A 20296-nucleotide genomic window follows, 5' to 3' on the forward strand; every position below is an offset into this window, starting at 1 on the left:
AGATGAGACCAAACTGGAGCTTTCTGGTAAGGCACATCAACTCTATGTTCATAGACTCAAAAACCAAGCGTACGAAGAAAAGAACACTGTCCTACGGTGAAACATGGAGGAGGCTCAGTAATGTTTTGGGGCTGCTTTGCTGCATCTGGCACAGGGTGTCTTGAAAGTGTGCAAGGTACGATGAAATCTGAAGACTATCAAGGCATTCTGGAGAGAAATGTGCTGCCTAGTGTCAGAAAGCTTGGTCTCAGTCGCAGGTCATGGGTCTTCCAACAGGACAACCATCCAAAACACACAGCCAAAAACACCCAAGAATGGCTGAGAGAAAAGCGTTGGACTATTCTAAAGTGGCCTTCTATGAGCCCAGATCTGAATCCCATTGAACATATGTGGAAGGAGCTGAAACATGCCATTTGGAGAAGACACCCATCAAACCTGAGACAACTGGAGCTGTTTGCTCATGAGGAGTGGGCCAAAATACCTGTTGACAGCTGCAGAACGCTCATTGACAAATACAGAAATCGTTTAATTGCAGTGATTGCTCAAAAGGTTGTGCAACAAAATATTAAGTTGATGGGTACCATCATTTTGTCCAGGCCTGTTTCATTAGTTTGTTTTTTTAAATAATTATGTTAATCAACAATTCAAAAGTGATGGCTGATTTTGATTATTTAATTTTCAATAAATTTTATTTATTGTTACTTTTGTGAGTTTCAAGTGATTTCAGTGAGAATTGTGGGTTTTTCCTTCTTTAACTGAGGGGTACCAACAATTTTGTCCACGTGTGTAGCACTGTTCATCCATGTGAAGTTGAAGAACAGTCTTTGACAGATGAGGAGCACATGTTACAGAGAAACGTACCTCAAGGAAGTGATGTCATTGATGCAGACCAAGTGAGGATGTACCTGAAGTAGATTATGGGATTGATGCAGACCAAGGTAAGGATGTTGAGAGTGAGGAAGTGCAAGATTCCTACGCAGAGAATTTAGCTTTGTTTTACTTGGGTTTGCAGGCAAAGTATTTAGTCCCAGCTTCTACAATTACAGAAATAGCAAATGAAATGAAAACCCTTCAGGATATTCAACAGGAGTATACAATTGATGTGCTATCTCGAGAACTTGCACAGTAATGGTGTTACAACAGAAACATTAACACGTGTCGGGAAGAGTGCATAAGAGCAGAGTCCTATGCACAGTGCCCTACATGCAAATGGTCCTTTAACTACCCATCATCGAAGGCTGCAATACTACAAAATCACTTAACTATATTCAGCCTGTTGAAGTAACACTTGGGTACAATTGAGAGAGGGCAGAAAAGGCATTATCATTACATTCAGTGCTGGAAAGTCTCAAAATGATGCTAAAAGAGGGAAGTGCAGCTCAGCAGAGTTTTAACCCCCCTCTTGTTGAAGATGGCACACTCCGTGATTTTCACCGATGGGCATGTCATTGGCTCTAATGCCATGTTTGCCTCAGATCCAGATTCTTTAAAGGTGATGCTTTTCCAAGATGCTTTTGAGGTCGCTAATCCTCTTGGATCTGCCAAGCAAAAGCACAAAGTTTTAGGTACTGTCGCATGCATCATGGGAGATAACCTGGGCTCCCACATGATTGGAGGGTCCACAGAAAATTTCAATCATTCAATTCAATTCAATTCAATTCAATCTTATTTATATAGCGTCAATTACAGTCAACTCGTCTCAAGACGCTTTTACAGAACCATATGCCTGACCCCCAGAGCAAGCCAAAGGAGACAGTGGCAGGAAAACACCCTTTTAACAGGGGAAGAAACCTCGAGCAGAACCCGGCTCTATATAGGGGGGACCCATCTGCCTGCTGGCCGGGGGGTTGAGAGGGACAGAGGAGGGCAAGGGGAGGGATGGGAGAAGAGGGAGGGGTGGGAAAGCAAGGAAAACACAACACACATTTGGATACATGTATGACAGGATATGTGACACAGACAAAGTATAAGCTAACATTGAAAACTGACTCATAGTTTACTCTGATGATGTACGGCTCTGACATTAAACATACTCCATATATAGCTAGCAGTAAAATTCAAACAGTATGTAAGTTAGCATAACAGTATATTGAAGGCGATGCAGAGTTGACTGTGGAAAAAGGGGAGTTGGAAGCAGAGGGCTGGAGGAAGGTCAGCAGCAGCATCCCACAGTGGACATGATGGAGACTGGACCAGCTGGTGGAACATCAACCACAGATCTGAAGCATCCAGCTCTGGGACCAGGGACACTCGGAGAGATGCACCAGGGGGAAACAGAGTGAATGTACTGCAATAATGGTATACATATTAAATGTAAAGGTAGATAGAGAAGGGCTCAGTGCGTCAAGAAAAGTCCCCAGCAGCCTATAGGCCTATAGCAGCATGACTAGAGGCAGAACGAAGGGACGTCGCAAGAGGGAGTCAGCTGTGCAATGAAGACACAAGCCGAACCCCTGTGGGTCACCAGTCAGCCCTAACTATAAGATTTGTCAAAAAGGAACGTTTTAAGCCTGGTCTTGAAAATAGAGAGGGTGTCTGCCTCCAGAACCCAAACTGGGAGCAGGTTCCACAGGAGAGGAGCTGATAACTGAAGGCTCTGCCTCCCATTCTACTTTTAAGAATTCTAGGAACAACAAGTAAGCCTGCAGCTTGAGAGCGAAGAGTTCTACTAGGATAATAAGGTACTAACAGATCTTTAAGATATGATGGAGATTGGTTATTAAGAGCTTTATAGTCAGAAGAAGGATTTTAAATTCTATTCTGGATTTAACAGGAAGCCAGTTGAAGAGAAGCAAGTATAGGGGAAATATGATCTCTTTTGCTAACTCCTGTCAGTACTCTCGGCAGCAGCGTTTTGGATCAACTGTAGATGTTTGAGAGAGCTATTTGACAACCCGATAAATAAGGAATTGCAATAGTCAAGCCTGGAAGTAACAAAAGCATGAACTAATTTTTCTGCATCACTCTGAGACAGAATGTTCCTGATTTTTACAATATTACGCAGGTGAAAAAAGGAAGTCCTACAGACTTGCTTTATGTGTGAGTTAAAGGACATGTCCTGGTTCAAAATAACTCCAAGATTCCTCACAGTAGTACTGGAGGCCAAACGTGATGCCATCCAGAGTAACTATTTGCTTTGAAAGCGAGTTTCTAAGAGGTTTGGGGCCAATACAATGACTTCAGTTTTGTCTGAATTTAGCAGTAGGAAGTTAAAAGTCATCCAGGTTTTAATGTCCTTAAGACAATCTTGCAGTCTAGCTAATTGATCAGTTTCATCTGGCTTCATAGATAAATACAATTGTGTGTCATCTGCATAACAATGGAAGTTAATACAATGCTTCCTAATAATATTGCCTAAAGGAAGCATGTATATGTGAAAAGTATCGGGTCCTAAGACAGACCCTGAGGAACTCCATGATTAACTTTAGTATGCTCAGAAGAGTTATTGTTGACATGCATCAAACTGGACCATCTGATAAGTAGGATTTAACCCAGTCCAGTGCATGTCCCTTTATGCCAATGAATGTTCTAGACGCTGTAATAAATGTTGTGGTCGATTGTGTCACACGCTGCACTAAGATCTAACAAAACAAGTATAGAGACTAGTCCATTATCTATGCTATGAGAAGGTCATTAGTAACTTTCACTAGAGCTGTTCTGTGCTATGATGCACTCTGAAGCCTGACTGAACATTTCAAATTATTCCTTTGTAAGTGTTCACATAATTGATTTGCAACTGTTCTTCCAGAATTTTAGAGAGAAATGTAGGTTGGATATCGGTCTATAGTTAGCTAACACATCTGGATCTAAAGTGGGCTTTTTAAGCAAAGGTTTGATGACAGCACCTTAAAAGCCTGTGGTACATAGCCTGTTACTAGAGAGAGATTAATCAGATCTAACATTGAAGAATTAATTAAAGGTAAAATCTCCTTGAAGAGTCTAGTTGGGATAGGATCTAAAAGACATGTTGATGGTTTGGATGTAGAAACTGTTGAAATTAGTTCAGAGGACATATAGGAGTGAAGAATTCTAAAGATTCATCAGGTCTAACAGCCAATTCAAAAGCATCTGTGACATTTGTAGGAAGGGCCAGATTAATTTTATCTCTAATCATAACTATTTTATGTGTAAAGAAGCTCATGAAGTCGTTACTGGTTAAAAACTAAAGGAATACAAGGTTCAACAGAGCTCTGACTCTTTGTCAGCCTGGCTACAGTGCTAAAGAGAACCTAGGGTTGTTCTTGTTCTTCATCTATTAAAAGATGAATAATAAGCTTGTCCTGGCATTACGAAGAGCTTTTTTATAGATTACTAGACTATTTTTCCAAGCCACATACACTTCCTCTGAATTAGTGGAATACCACTTTCTTTCCAGCTTTCGGGATGCCTGCTTTAAAGTCGCAGCTGGAATTATACAAGGAGCAAGTCTTCTCTGAGATAGACTTTCTTTTTTACAGTGCAACACTATCAAGAGTTGACCAGTGAGGCTGAAGCATAATTAACATAATAATCCACTTCTGTGGGGTAAATAATAATATCTGCCTTCTGATTTATCAGTAAATGTTGCTGAAGTAAACAGTGAGGGTATTATTCCCTTAAATTTAGATACTGAATTGTCAGACAAACACCTACTGTAATGATATTTGTTCCTCAGGCTTGCTAAACAATCCCTTTACTTTAAATTGAAATGTTATCATAAATGGTCAGAAAGAAGGGGTTCTGGGGAAATACTGTTAACTCTTCAATTTCTAAGCCCATAAGTCAGGACAAGGTCAAGAGTGTGATTAAAACTCATGAGTTGGTTTATTACATGTTGAGAAAACCCAATTGAGTCTAATAATGAATTAAAAGCTGTTGTAAGGCTGTCGCTGTCTACGTCAACATGAATGTTAAAGTCACCCACAATAATAAATTTGTCTGAACTGAGCACTAATTCAGATAAAGTCTGAGAATTTAGATGAAAACTCAGAATAAGGAGCAGGAGGACGATATATAACAACAAATAAAACTGGTTTCTGAGCTTTCAAATTTGGATGAGAGGACTAAGAGTGAGATTTTCCAATGAGCTGTAATCAGGTTTAGGCCTCTGGTTCAATTTTAAACTAGAATGGTAGATTGCTGCTACTCCTCCTCCTCGGCCTGTGATCCAGGAATATGACAGTTAATATGACTAGGGGGGAGTTGATTCGTTTAGGCTAACAATTCTTCCTGCTGCAACCAGGTTTCAGTCAAACAGAACAAATCAATCTGGTGATCAGTTATTCAACTCATTTACTAGCAGAGATTTAGACCAGAGAGATCTAATATTTAACAGACCACATTTAATTTTCCTGTCTCTGTGTTCTGTTGAAATAGAGGTATTAATTTTTATTAAATTTTTGTGTTACTATTTCTTTGTATATTTTGATTTGATTAAATTTATTGAATTTTGGTGGTCGGGGGACAGACCAGTCTCAATAAAGTTAACTGAATTACTGGAGGGTGACAGCTTGTGAGGAAACTGCAGAGAGGTGTGTAAGACTACAGCTCTGCATCCTGGTCTTAACTCTGGGTTGTCATGCTTTAGGAGTACTACTAAAATCAGCCATATTCCTAGAAATGAGAGCTGCACCAGCCAAAGTGGGATGGATGCCGTCTCTCCTAATCAGACCCAGGGTTTTCCCCAAAAAGAGCTCCCAATTATCAATAAAGCCCACGTCGTTTGGATGGACACCACATAGACAACCAGCGGCGAAACGACGACATGCGGCTAAACATGTCATCGCTGTCAGATCAGGCAAGGGTCCAGAGAAAACTACGGAGTCCGACATGGTTTTGGCGAAAGTACACACCGATGCCACGCTAATTTTGGTGACCTCCGATTGGCGTAACCGGGTGTCGTTACCGCGACGTGAATAACAATCTACTATATTTACGATTATCTTTAGCCAGCAGTTTCAAATTTGCTTCTATGTCGCCCGCTCTGGCCCCTGGGAGGCATTTAACTATGGTCGCTGGTGTCGCTAGCTTTCACGTTTCTGTACTATGGAGCTGCCAATGATCAGAGTTGGTTTTCTCAGCGGGTGTGTCGCTGAGCGGGGAAAAAACGATTAGAAAACATGAAGCGGTTTGTGGTGAGCCGGGACAGCAGGCTTGAGTTTAGGACTGTTTTTCCTACGAACTGTCACCCATCCACGCCGCTGTTCGGGAGCTGCTAAGGGAACGGCTAACAGATGCTACACTAGCTAAGCTATTGCGGTCCGCACCGGCTAAGGGGCCTGGCTAGCTGCTAGCGGGTTATTTTCCATGGTGTGGAGCCGCGATTCCAATTCGGAGAGCCTTCGCCTCCAGAACTACAAAAAGGCTGCACTTATTACAATATATCGTTATCACTAAAGGAGGCAGAGGAATAACTAAACATGTGGCACACTGAGCAGGAGAGGGAGAGAGAGGGAGAGGAAGAGGCAGAAGCAGAAGCCATGCTAACAACACGACACAGTGCTGAAACAGGAAATGACGCAATACGCTCACCGTAACGTCAGACGTCGCCTCCAACCAAATTTCAGCTTTGCTGAGCCATTTCTGTAGATACTGTCTTGTCTCCAAAGATGCATTTCAGACTAATGCACTCACAGTTGCGACTCAAAGAGATCCTGCAGGCTATAATGAGTCCGTGCAGTTTTGGAGAGTCACCCTGAAGTGACCATGCACCAGGGCATTAAATGCAACAGTGTTTTCAACAAACTGTCCCATTTCCATGTGTGTCAACCTGGACTGCCGCCCTGTCTAGCTCATGACATCTTTGAGGGTGTTGTTGACTATGATCTAGTGATGTGTTTGCAGTTTTTAATTAAACAAAAAAGTGGTTCAGTTACGGGTTTCCTGAATGACAGACTCAAATCATTTCCAGGTGAAAGCACCAACAAGCCCAAATGCCTATTCCCAGCAAGGGAACAAAGCTTGGAGGCCATGCAGCCCAAAACAGGTGGCTGTTGAGGTTCTTGCCTATTTTAGTGCATGACAAAATCGAAGCTGCTGCCGATGCTGTATGGCAGCTGGTGCTTCTTCTCAGAGAGCGAGTTGAATTTGTCCTGTGCAGCTTTCAGAGTCTTTCAGAGTCTCAGATGGCTTACATGAAGGTACTGATTGAAGAGTATGTGGAATGAGGAAAGAGTTGTTCCCACATGTAAATCTGAGACCAAAACACCACTATCTGCTACACTATGCAGACTTGAGTTTGCAGTTTGGTCCACTCATACATACTGGACCATGAGCTTTAAGAGCAAGCATAGCTATTCAAAGATGCATCAGGTCAAGTAAAACTTCAGAAATGTCACGAAGTCACTTGCTGAGAGACATCAGTTGTTCCAGTCCTATCAGAGTCACGGCAGTTTATTTAGCCCCCAGGTTCAGGTGTCAGACTCCACCGCTTTATCCAGAGCTCTGTGATGGTGCCATAAGGGCAGCGGTTGTGACTTAGGCCTGAATTCTCATAACTCAGTTGTGACAGACAAAGTGCGAGTCAGAGGCACAACATATGCAAATGGTATGCTTGTCTCACTGAGCTATGCCAAAAGACAACTACATTTGGGGCAAATAGTGAGCATTGTGATCAAAAGTGAAACAACTGTCCTACTGTTGCTGCGGGAAAAAAACTGCCAGCTGGGTTCCTGAGCTTGGAGTCTATGAAATTGGAAAAAAAGTTCTGATAAGCTCATTTGCAAGAATCTTGATGAGCTTAATGATTATGTTCCACTTTCTTTTCACCACAGAGGCGCAAGGTTACTCATCCCACTTAAGCATATGCCACTATGGAGCTTGTGAAGGCATTAGTGCGGAAAGCCATGCCATCACTCAGCAATGATCTGATGGACTCACTCATGGATAGACTGGAGGTGATTGGAGTAAGCAGTGTAGGTGACCTTAACTTTGTCAAGACAGAGGACGTCGATGGAATTCTGCCACCCATTCAGTGTAGAAGATTAATTCAAGCATTCAGTGCTGGTAAGTTTTTAGATTATAACCCTAATCATTCAACACTGCACTGTTTATCTTATAATTATGGGTTACCATGGTTATATGTGTCTAATAGTTATAGCCTTCTCAAAATGTGACAGTCAGTATTCTTGTTACAGTGTATTTGATTTTAATTTTTTTAGTATATTTTTATATTATAAGAAAGCAAATCTGCCTCAAGTCTTGGTATATGTAATTCTATCATAGCAAGCTGTGCATTTACACATGCCATGGCTTGGATTGTTAAAATTTAAAATGGACAGTTCAGATGAATTGAAGTATGACTGGACAGTTTGGAGAAGCAGCAGGAAGTACCATTGTAGGAAGCTAACCATTACTAACACTGTCACAGAGACTTTTCCAACAGGAAACCTTCATTCTATACATCAGATATCACCCTCTCCAAACTCCATTGACAAATGGACAAAACGTTTACTGTTTACTGTGCTAATACACCGACTATGGAGAGATACCATACAACCCCTATTAAAAACTGAATTATCCCTTTAAAGTTACATTGGTTATGTTGTTAAATTCTGGTTGTGTGTGTTATCCACAGAGTCACTAGGTGTACATCGCCCTACTCTTCTGCCACAGAACATCCATCTACCCCAAACACAATCTCCGACAGCTGGTCCATGGAGTATTCCCCATCCTGTGAGCATATGCTGTACCATGGACAAATGCCTCCACACCTCATGCTGCTTTGAGTGAAAAGACCAAAGCCAAAAGAAACAAAAGAGCTGGTTCGCCGTTGTTCATCGAATGACTTGCTCAGTAAGAGCGTGCACGGCCTGGGGAAGAACAAAGCTGCGGGAAGATTGCCAAGCAGATTGTAGAGCAGTATCCCTGCTCTTCCAAGACAGAGAGCTCAGTGGAACTAAAGTCATGGACAGGATATGATGCTCTCCTTATACAGCTAGAAAACAGAGTTGAAAATGTTCGGAGGCCATTAACCGTCAGCTCAGCAAAGGGCAACAGAAGAGGAATGCAAACAAGGAAAAAGTCCACACATTCAGATCGTTATGATGTGTGAATGGCAGCCTCCTGTTGAAGGTGAAAGCAGAACTGGCATCTAACAAGCTGAATTGAAATACCGTATTTTCACGACAAAAGGCGCACTGTACCAAAAGGCGCATTCTCAGTTATGTGTGCCATTACTGTATTTAACACACACCTGATTATATGGCGAGGTTTATATACAATCACGCCCACACTTCCCCTTTAACGTTCTCATGGTGTCCTCTACTCGTCCGCCTTACAACAACCACACAAGCATACAAGTGGCGTATTTAAAAATAGAGCGGGAGCAAAACTGAGTTTGGTTGTGCTTTATTTAAGTATTGATTACAAAGTACTAACATTTTTTTAATCATCAATAGGCGCGGGCATGGTAAAACACAGATAAAACAAGCACACAAGTGTGCATATTTAAAAATAGAGCGGGAGCAAAAACTGAGTTTGGTATTCACATTTTTTTTTTACCGGTAATCGTCATCAATCAAACCCATGAAGTCCTCATCCTGTTTCTGAATTGAACAGCTGCACTAAACCTCCATCAAACATGCCAGGCTCACTTTCTTCACTGTCAGAGTCACTTTTCGTGCCGTGCGGCGCCTCGGAAATGATGCCGGCTTTTGCGAAAGCTCGAACAACAGTGCCAGCAGACACGTTAGCCCAAGCATCTACAATCCATTGGCAAACTGTGGCGTAAACTCGCCCGGCGCTGCCTTCCACTCTTAGTGAAACTGTGGTCTCCATCGGTCATCCATCGCTCCCACGCCGCTCGCAGCCTTACTTTGAACGGCCCGGTTCACACCGATGTCCAGCGGTTGGAGTTCCTTTGTCAGGCCTCCCGGAATGACAGCAAGCTCAGAGTTCATTTGCTTCACCTTGTTTTCACATCGGCTGTGAGATCGGGCACGCATAGAGTCACAGATCAACAGCGATGGTGATGCGTGGAAAAAAACCACCTGGTCTACGTCCGCCTTACAACAACAACAACACACAGGACGCACTGCACCATAGGGCGCGCTGCACAATTTGAAAGAAATCTAAGACTTTTATGTGCGCCTTATAGTCGTGAAAATACGGTAGGCCTTCAACACCAATCATCTTCAGGAGTCACGCGTCTCGAAAATTGATGGCTGAAACGTACTGGCATCCAACGTGCAACTATCAACAAAGGAAGCACTAAGCACAGTGCTGGAAGAGTGGCCCTTCCTTTTTGAAGCTGTTCACCTGTTTGATCACGCTTGTACTCTCCTCGGCTTTCCGGTTCACACAAAGATGGCAGACGAATTGTCAAGAAAGGGAAAGAGCATCAAAGATTTCCTGGACACCAAAGGAATAATGTACAAGTACGTGACGATCCGGAGCAGCTGATCTCTGGCATCTCGAAATTCTTCAAGGAAATCCTGATAACCTTTTCTACCAACAATGCGGGTAAGTACAAATTGGCTATTTTCCATTCACTAATAGATGTTTTTAATGCTCTTTATACGTGGGCTGTTGGCTAGTTTTTGTCCGTATGCACAACAGGATAAGTTGTTTTTTAACCATTTTGCATTGCTGGTGCCCTCTGTCTCTCTCGCCTTGAAACATTGTTCAGGACATTCATAGTGTTTATGTGATGTTTATTTTCCAGCGACAGGACTCAGCTTCTGCTGGACTGAGCATCCCAAGCTCCCCCTGCATCGTTATCATGGGTTTGTAGTTTTTTCTGTCAATTAACATTGCTTTCTGGCCCCAGCTAACTTGTGATAGTTGTCATTGTTTTGTTATGCTGCAACAATAATGTGGGAACAAATTTTAGTGCATTGCTGAAAATGTCTAGTTTGATTTGAAATGATACTCTATGTAGTTTGGTGGAGACAAAATATTGAGATATATGTTACAATTTTGAGTCTGAGAAACAAAATATCGAGGGGAGGTTGTTGCAGAAATTCCTGTTCATGGCTTTTTACACTCTACTGACCATGTGCAATTTTTATGACCAAAAACTGCACATGTAGGGTTCTGTAAAATCCATTTATTTTTTCCCAAATTCCGTTTTTTCCATTTTAATTTTTGGAATTCATTTTTTTTACCCTTTATCCTATTTTACTACCAAAACAATGTTTTTTTAACCCTTGTGTCCGTTTTTGATTTTCATTTGTGACTATTTCTTAGCGTTTTAGCTCGAGCCTTCAACAGTGGTAAAGGTTAATCATTTTTCATATGTTTTTAAATTCCAAACCCGATCCTGTATAACACCTTCACACTCTGAGAAAACCTTTTTTCCTGCATATTTACCACATTGGACAAACGTTCCAATGTGTTTGATGCAACAAAAAAGGCGTATTTTACCATGTTTTTTCCATTTTTTTGCATTAACTCTTCTTATCCACTTCTCCTCTATGATCCAAACCATTGATTAATTAATTTCAGACTTTTAACCCCTTCAATGCCAGAAATAGAGTCCCTGGAAAAAAGTGCAGAAAAAAGGACATAAAAAGTTGTTATTTATAATATAACGAATGCAAATTGAATTTGGTTAGGGGGGATTAGATCACTCTTGGATATGTCATTGATGAGTAGAACATTGATTTCCTGAGGTGCGCAGACACAAACTCCACACACACACACTCACTCACATACACACGCACGTGCACACGCATGTGCACCACATACATGCACACACAAATGAACACCTGTGCCACATGCACGTGCATGTGCGTCTGTGTCCTGTGTGAACAGCCATTTACTCCATTTACTTCCATTCATTTTTTATAATGGAAGTAAATGGGACGCCATTTCTTTAATCTGACACTACAGAAAACTACAAACCTCAGGAAATCAATGCTACATGACTGAGATGTAAATGGCAGTCAGTGGAAACATAAGAATAAGAAGACTATAAATGCAATGGCTGGATTGGAAAAAATTTCAAGCCTGACTTGCTGAAGCATGCCACCAATTAGTTTTATCAACTTAATGTGATGGTTTCTTGACATAGATTTAGCTTGGTTCTGGATTATCTGTATTTTAAAGTATAGTCTTCATAGAAAAGTCAGTTTAGTCCAGTCCTAGGCTTAGTCCTGTGTCCACTGTTTTGTCTCTACCATTTTGTTGAATAATGATACATGCTCTTTTTGTAGCAGTTTCACACCACAGTTGTTTATTACACATTGATATGAACAGGCATATCCAATTGTTTACAAATTGTGAATTTGAACAACTTATTTTGGCAAGAAGCTTCCAGTACCTGCCTATTATGCAACATTGCAATTAAAGTTCCTTGCTGGTTTAGTAACTTCAATACTGTAATGAAAGTATGAGTATTTTTACATCTGAACATGGTCGGCATGTTACCCCTGAGATTCAGTTTAATTCAATTCATTACTGATGTAGCTAAAATACACTTTTACATTTCTTAGAGTTCTCCTGGGAATAAATCCTGAACGAGGGTCCAAAGCTGAGAAAAAGGGAACGAAACAGCGACACATTCCTCAAGATGCCTGAAGTTCCTGTATGAACGGAACAACTTTGAAAGTCCATGGACAATTTGAGCTTCTTTTCAAAGCTCAAAATGGAAGTTGTCAGACTGAACATGGAGACGAAAAATAAAACTGGAGGCTGTACTCGGTAACTTTCTCACACTGACGTATGCAGAGAGGTACCAGCAGCACACGCTCATACATGAGAGCCCTGCTTCTCACTGCATGCTTGGAGAAGAGGTGAATAACCCAACTTAAAAAAACATTAAATGTTCTGTTCATGGAATTGGCAAAAACATTGAATTGTTTTGGTATTGATGGTGACAATCATCTTTTTCTTGTATTGTTTTTGTCATGTATTGAAAATGAATTGAAGTGGTTTGCAGTTAATTTCATCGTTAACTAATAATTCATTGTTGCAGCTCTATTTAATGCATTGTGACTCCCTTTGGTGCCACACACGATTTCACAGTTACAGTGCTCGTTATTGAATGCATCTTCATTCCCATGTTTTGTTTTGTCTTGTTGTACTCTGTTGCTTTATAAAGCAAAAGAAAAAACCTCTTATACAAAGAAAGGGGATGGCATTTTAGGCTGATACCAACAGTTATTTAAAGCCTTTATCGGCATAGTGTGTTGATATTATCATGCATCCCTGATCCTGAACATTGTTTAATGAAGTGTCATGTCAGTGTTTAAACCATTTAATGACATTTTTTTAATTTTAAGAAAATGTTCATGAGGAAATACTCAATTATGGAACGATGTTTACAAAAGAAAAGTTGTTCAAGAAAAACTAAACATGCTCAGTTTGCTTGTATTGTGGTGGATTTGTGTGACCATGTTATTCATCACTTTAGAACACTGCAGTGGTCTGGTGATGGACAGCAGTCATGAATAAATTTCAACATTGTTTCCAGCTGGAAGAAATGTAGTTTATTAAATGGCTACAGGGAATTTTACATCCAGCTTTGAAGAAACTGCCCATGGTACAGATTTTCAGTGGTGAACAAATGCTCAACAAATGCTTAATGTGACAGAATTTTGCTTTTTGAGTAACAGAAGTGTCCGTGAATGTCACAGAAAATATCCTGTAAATTTATGGAATTTTATGTTTTATGAGTAACGGAAGTGTCCGTTGTTACGGCCACCAGTGTTGGTGTGCCATTCGTTTTGAGGTGGTTTTATTGGGCCTTTGTGTGCGAGTAATTTGTGTGTGGGTTCAGCTGGGGCTTTTGCAGAGTCTTTGGAAGCCAGCTGCCAGACGTTTCAGCTGATGACACAGAGCTGAACACGACCTGCACTCCAGTCTGGTTCTCCCCGCCCTTCGACCATTCGGATTGGGCCACCCTCCAGCTCCTCCTCCTCGGACCAATCAGAGGCAGCCAGGCACCACACCTGCTACCTATAAAGTGCCACCATGCCATTGGTCTTGGTTGCTGGTGCTTTGACCAGTCCACCCTGTGCCTCTTCGTATTGTGGCTCTGCATTGTGGTTCTGTGTGGTCTTTCGATCTGGAAGCACTTGTGGTTGTGCACAGACAACTTTGACCTTCTGTTGCTTTAGTTTAGTGTGGAGCCCTACATCTCAGTGGAGACTGAGGCTCCAATTCGTAGTCTGCCAACTGTTGTGTAGAAGCCACTTCGTATTTTGAGCATTCATGAACTGTGCTCAGTATGTACACTTATCAGAGGCACAGTTTTGTTTAGTTCGTTTTGTACACCTTTGTATTAGTTTTTGTTCCTGGTGGTGGGGTGTGTTCTGTAGTTTGGTTTGGGCTAGGGAGTTTAGTTGTTTTCTTTGTGTTTAGCTTAGTTGCAACTCTGTTAGCCTTCGTTATGTTTTATTCCGTTCTTTGTTTTAGTAACACCCACCAGTCTTGTGTTTTATTGTCACTTTTCGTTCCTTTTACTACTAAGCAATAAATCCCTTCACCTAAACCAACACCATCTGGTTATTTTGTTGCATCCAGTCAACCCCTAGAGGTTGGATCGTAACATCCGTGAATGTCACAGAAAATATCCTGTAAATTTACGGATTTTTCTGTGATAGGGTTGAAGAAGTGTCCGTAAATGTAACGGAAAATGTACTGGTAATTTTCTGCCAGGACATTAAACGTAATTTTACGGATTGTTTTCTTACAGTGTAACTTTTCAATTTTAATTTTATTTTTAAGCAGTCTGTGCACTAGTGTTGTGAATAGTGCTATATAAATGATTAAAGTTAAATGAGAAATCATGAGATAAATGGCAGAAATCACTTTTTGTGTTTGTCTGCACTTGTAGAAACATACAGCAATGTCAGTGAAGAGGACAGTTGTGAGCTCCTTCCAGCTGGGGTGAACTGACGAGGGGAGGCATTTGTCTGTGAAGACCTTCGTCCAGTGGTCAGTGGACATGCTCTATTTCCACTGATTGAGACAGAGAGGGAGGCTTTCCAAAGTCATGGTCACATTTGACCATGACTGCTCCATTCTCTATGGGAACATAACATCTGCTACCCCACTGTAAATGCATGTGCAAGCCACCATTACTTCCATACTCAACACATGGGCACAAACACAGAGTTCAAGCAGAACATCACTACTGCCACGCATTTTGGTTTTGACTTTAACAGACACTGATCCGCCTTTTTTTAGTTCTGTCTACGCTTTTCTAGTCTAGTTTTCTTGTTTGCACTGTATCTTTTCATTCAGATACATGTATTTTTTCGTTCCTTTTATTCATAAAACATTCCTTGACCTGGCGCATCAAAACAAACAAGAAATAAAAACGTGCACCTGTACAGCTTGTGTAGGCTGAGTGTGAATTACTGACAAATGCAGATTTGACAATAGGAAAGTCATTCAAACCTCCGCCAGTGTCCAAACTTTGCATTGCATCAATCAGTGTATGACAGAGAAGTTACCACATACTCCCGACATAGGAGGTAAAGACCGTTTCTTCATTCTCATCTCTCAGCATCTGGACCTCAGCAACCTGCTGATCATTCAATGGACAGTCAATTCTGGGACAACATAATCAGCAGCAACATCCAGTCAACATCTGGCTCTTGAATGTCCTGAATGTAGAGAAAGACAGGAGTACCACACCAATTCATTGCATATTTATAACAATAGACAATTATAAATACAGTATCAGAGGCAGAAATATTTATTTTTATAATATATTTGTTTAAAAGCACCTAAAATAAGTAAAATAAATAAGTTTTGTTAAAGTACTGAAATAAATGTGCCTAGGTCCAAGGTTACGACTCAGATTGAGCAAATTATTCACAAAGAAGGAGCACCTGAAGATTCTCTGGCTGGTTCACAGGTCTAAGCATCATTCCTGCGTGCCAGACCTGCTCAGGAGTTGATTGCTTTCTGTTCTGAGTGGGTGGTTGTTCCAGGCTTCCACAAAGGCATCCAGGTCAGCCCTCATTTAGGAAGGAAGGTCAAATGAACAGCAAAAAGATCTTCTAGGAGACAGGTAGTCAAGGTTAAAATAAAGACATTAACATTAAAGGGCCTTTTGTTAAGACATCCCTGAACTTGTTTTCACTAATCTACACGTTTTCATGAAAGTAGCCAATACATTTGTTGTCACTGTAATACTTTGATTTGCTTTGTAACAAAAGGGGGGTCTCTTTGGAGTGGGTTGTTCGCTCACTGCCCAATAGCCAGGTAGGATAGGGTGTTCTGGTAGACCCTACCAGGAGCACAAGGCCTCAGACAACATGACTCTCATCTGCCCCAAGTTCTCGTGAGTCTTACTCTTGAGGAAATATCAAGGAAGATGGTCAGTCCTCTAAATTGTGGAGTTCATAGTAATACTTTGATGTTACACATGTCCGGACATCACGCCACAAGCGTTCAATCCTTGGGATTACAAAAATTCTTTCATACATTTGACCTCCTTATAGAAATTCCGCATTTGATAACATCAAAAAACTGTCACTTTACACAGTTGTACCTTTTGTAAAAGCATATAAATTTTTCACAGACCTTTGGTTATGGACAATTTTTCCGGACATGAAACTTCCCTGATCTGTTCCTGAACCCTGAACAAATACCGGGCTATGTCCACATTCTCTGCACCCTGATCTCCTCTTACCCTGTAGACACAAAAGACAACCCAAAACTGTTAGTCTGGTTAGTCTCACACGTGTAGACATACACGAAGGAAGTATGAGGTTTAGTGTTACCAGGATAAGTGAAGGAGGACCAGAGATGAAGGAATGTTGTGTTGTGTTACACAACATTTGAAACATCAAATCTGTGATCCTGAAATTCTCACTGACAATATAACAGACAGCAATCAAGTGTGTGCCGATCATCAGTGCAGCATAAAACAGATAATTTACCTTGAGGGAATGCCACACAGCTCAGTCGCTCTTTTGAAGCAAGCAAATGCTGTGGATGCTCTGTTGTTTGTCGCTGCATTCAACACATCAACCTGTGATGAGAAGTTTTCCATTCACATCTGTTAAATGCTGGTCTGTTTTTTTGGTCTCACTTTTACAAATGAAAAATTCTTTACCTTTTGTCCCTTTGTCAACCATCAATATTTACTGTAAAACTGGCAGATTTAGACCACGCTGTCTTACAAATTAAACATTTACCTTCCGTGAGTAGCCATCCACAGCAGCAAAAGGACAATGTTGTATCTGTAGGGAGCATAATAAAGCAGAGCATAGTAGTTACTTATTAGTAGTAATTGCTATTCTTTCAAATAGAATATATTGTAGAAATGTCATGGAAGCGTTTGTGTGCCTTGACTACACTGTATTTGAAAATGGCATTAATCATTGTCTTAATCAGAACTCACTGATCAGTTTGTGTTGGTGTCCACATGCCACAGTGACGGGTCCCCTGACAGAAGAGGTTCTGCGTACAATGCAGCCCAGGGCTACTCAGTCTGAAAGAATCCGCAGTGAATCGACTCGATGCATTGAGGCCGTCACTCTCTTCCACTGGACGTGTATGCCTTGTGACTTCAGGCCTTCCTTTTACCATGCGGTATCCTGCATTTGGCATTTCAGTTTTGATTGTTGGACAGCATTATCTAACTCCTGGTCAGTACGATTGCTGTAGGTCCGTCGAACAGAAAGGTCAGATTCCTTCATCTGTCGTTTCACTGTACTGGCTGACACACCCAGTAACTTTGCCATACAGGCCACAGAGAGATTTAAATCAAGCAGTTCAATCAATCTCTCCTCTTCAATGATGTACCTGGGCCTTCCAATCACACTAGCAGCTAATATCTACCATGTTTTGGGCAAGGTTGGCATCTTCAATGTTGTCAGATACAAGTCTGAGGATATCCTGTACGGCCTGGACAATTTCGGGGGGGGGGGTTAAATGCCTAGAGAGGGCTTCCCTTAAATACATTCCTGACCACAGGTGAACTGAAGGAAGTCCAAATCAAGAGGTTGCTCTTGAGAGAATAGTCTCTAGTTTTGATATCAGGCGTGACATCATCTCTTGCCTGAGAATGCCCTGTGGACATGAAAACCAAAATTATAATACATAGTGCAATTCACACAGAGTAATAAAAAGGGAAAAAACATTCCCAATATTCCAACTTCAATTATTAGACAACATAAAGTTATTACTTACACACACTCCTTCAGAATGGTCGCTGCCATCTTTATTTCTCCTTCCTCTATTTCTTGTATTCTTTTTAAGTTATAGTCTACAGACAAAAAGCATAAACTAATAGCTGAATTTGATGCAATGTACCTTTTTACTCTTCATGAATAATTGTTATAGCAGGCTAAGAGATTTAATAACAATGGAATTATTTTGATTTTGGTGTTGTGTTTTCATGTCATTTTTCTAAAATGAAAGCTGTTAAAGGGGAACTTAATTAAGTTTTAATTATTTTTGAAGATAGCTCCAGTATTTAGCCAGGCAGGCAGCCTCGTAGCTCAGCTAACAAAACGTATAAGGCAACTGTCCGCGGCTTCAAAGTTCGCCCTACCGTGCTTATTCTTCCATACTGACGGACTCGGATAGTCTCAACGAGTGTCGACAATATACTAGAGAGGAGAAATGAATGAAAGTCTTCTACATTACCTGGCGATCGCTATTTGTTGTTGAAAGAAAGCTAGAAGTATTGTGGGAGCCAAAACGTGTTTGTTTGTTCTTACTTGTTTTAGTCACGTGTTGGTGTTACTGTTTCTTTAAGATGGGATCGGGGAAAAGGCAGAGGCCGTTGAGGCAAGTTGAGACTTGTCTATTGAAGGAGCTACACGGTTTTCATACCGTAGCATTTTTTGTTGGTAAAAATTTGTTTGGAATACTCCTGTAAGTACCCTGGAACGTTTAGAATAAATACGTCTTTTTTTTGTCTTACATTGGCGGTCCGTGGATAGTTTTTATCATCAAGGAAAGTGCACGAGTAAAGGACGGTAGCTTCAGCTCTCACATTCGTATGAAAACCTGCTCCACGTGGACTAATGGACAGATAAAGGGTTGGAACCCCAGGAAAAAAGGGAATTAGACATCCATCAGACACGGTGGGTCGTGAGTAAAGGCAAACTCGCAGTTTATAGAAAGGTGCTGAGGTAATGTGCTAGTTAACTAGCTAGCGCACACATCACTAAAGGAGATACATAGACAGTGTCAAGTTGTTGGATTTCGTGTTCAGACCCAGCTACGTCACTCAGCAAATTTAGAGATTCAAATGCCTAGTGATGTCAGATGCTAAACTTAAGATCTTGGATGAGTTCGAAGAGTTGCGTGTGTCATCCAAAGCACCGAGTCGGGATGGAACGGACTCTAATGTAGGCTCAAAATGCTCCTCACACAATGATAGACAAGCAGTGCAAGGTAACAGAAGTCAGCCTCATGTCCAACCATCAGCCACTGCAGCAGTTCAGCCTCCCGCACAGGTGCCAGAAACTTTGCGGGGTGTTGCTGAAATGTTAACAATCCAGCAGAGACTAGCTTCACTGCCTCCTCAAAGCATTCCGGTGTTCAAAGGAGACCCTTTGGAATATCTGCTGTTCAAAAGAGCATTTGAACATGAAGTAGAAAACAAGACAGAGAGCAGCAAAGACCATCTCCATTTTCTGGAGCAGTATACTGCCAGACAGCCTAGGGAGCTGGTAAGAAGCTGTCTCCATATGGAACCCGAGCATGGCTACAGCGAAGCTATGAGACTTTTAGAAGAACACTTTGGAAATGCTTATAAGATTTCAGTGGCATATATTAACAAAGCTTTGAACTGGCCCACCATCAAGTCTGATGACGGAGAAGCTCTGCAGTCTTTTGGCCTCTATCTCACAGCATGTCGTAATGCTATGGCTGGTGTGGAGTATATGGAAGAGCTTGATAACATAGCTAACATGCGTGCTATGGTTGCCAAGCTCCCATATAAGCTGAGGGAAAGATGGAGGAGTGTTGTCTGTAGCATTCAGGACCATGATTATCGTAGAGCCAAGTTCAATGATCTTGTAGATTTCATTAATAAGCAAGCGAAAGAAGTGTTGCACCCACTGTTCGGCGATATAAAGGACTCATCAAAGAGCTCATCTAAAGGCCAAATGGATGAAAGGTCGCATCGGAAAAGTGAGACCAAGAGAGGCTTCGTCACAGCGGCAACTTTCACAAGCAATGAGCCAGTGTGTCCCAGGTTTAAGCAAGGAAGCAAAACTACGGTCAGCCAAGAGCATGCATTTTCCACACCCTGTCTTTTCTGTCATGGCACAGAACATTCAACGGAACAGTGCAAGAGATTGAAGAAATCACTACATAAGGAAAAGATTGACTTCTTGTGAGCCAAAGGTTTGTGTTTCAGCTGTCTTAAAAGGGGTCACATGAGTAGCTCATGTAATGA

General features: G+C 41.3%; 1 long non-coding RNA gene across 1 annotated transcript; it reads left to right on the plus strand.

Annotated features, from left to right (window-relative positions):
- The first annotated feature begins 863 nt into the window (after nt 1-863).
- LOC127530536 (uncharacterized) lies at nt 864-8668 on the plus strand. The gene is made up of 3 exons (XR_007937120.1): nt 864-938; nt 7752-7983; nt 8555-8668. It is a non-coding gene; the product is annotated as an uncharacterized LOC127530536 (long non-coding RNA).
- The last annotated feature ends 11628 nt before the right edge of the window (nt 8669-20296 follow it).

Source organism: Acanthochromis polyacanthus, chromosome 17, assembly GCF_021347895.1.
Source record: "Acanthochromis polyacanthus isolate Apoly-LR-REF ecotype Palm Island chromosome 17, KAUST_Apoly_ChrSc, whole genome shotgun sequence".
Lineage (NCBI taxonomy): Eukaryota > Metazoa > Chordata > Actinopteri > Pomacentridae > Acanthochromis > Acanthochromis polyacanthus.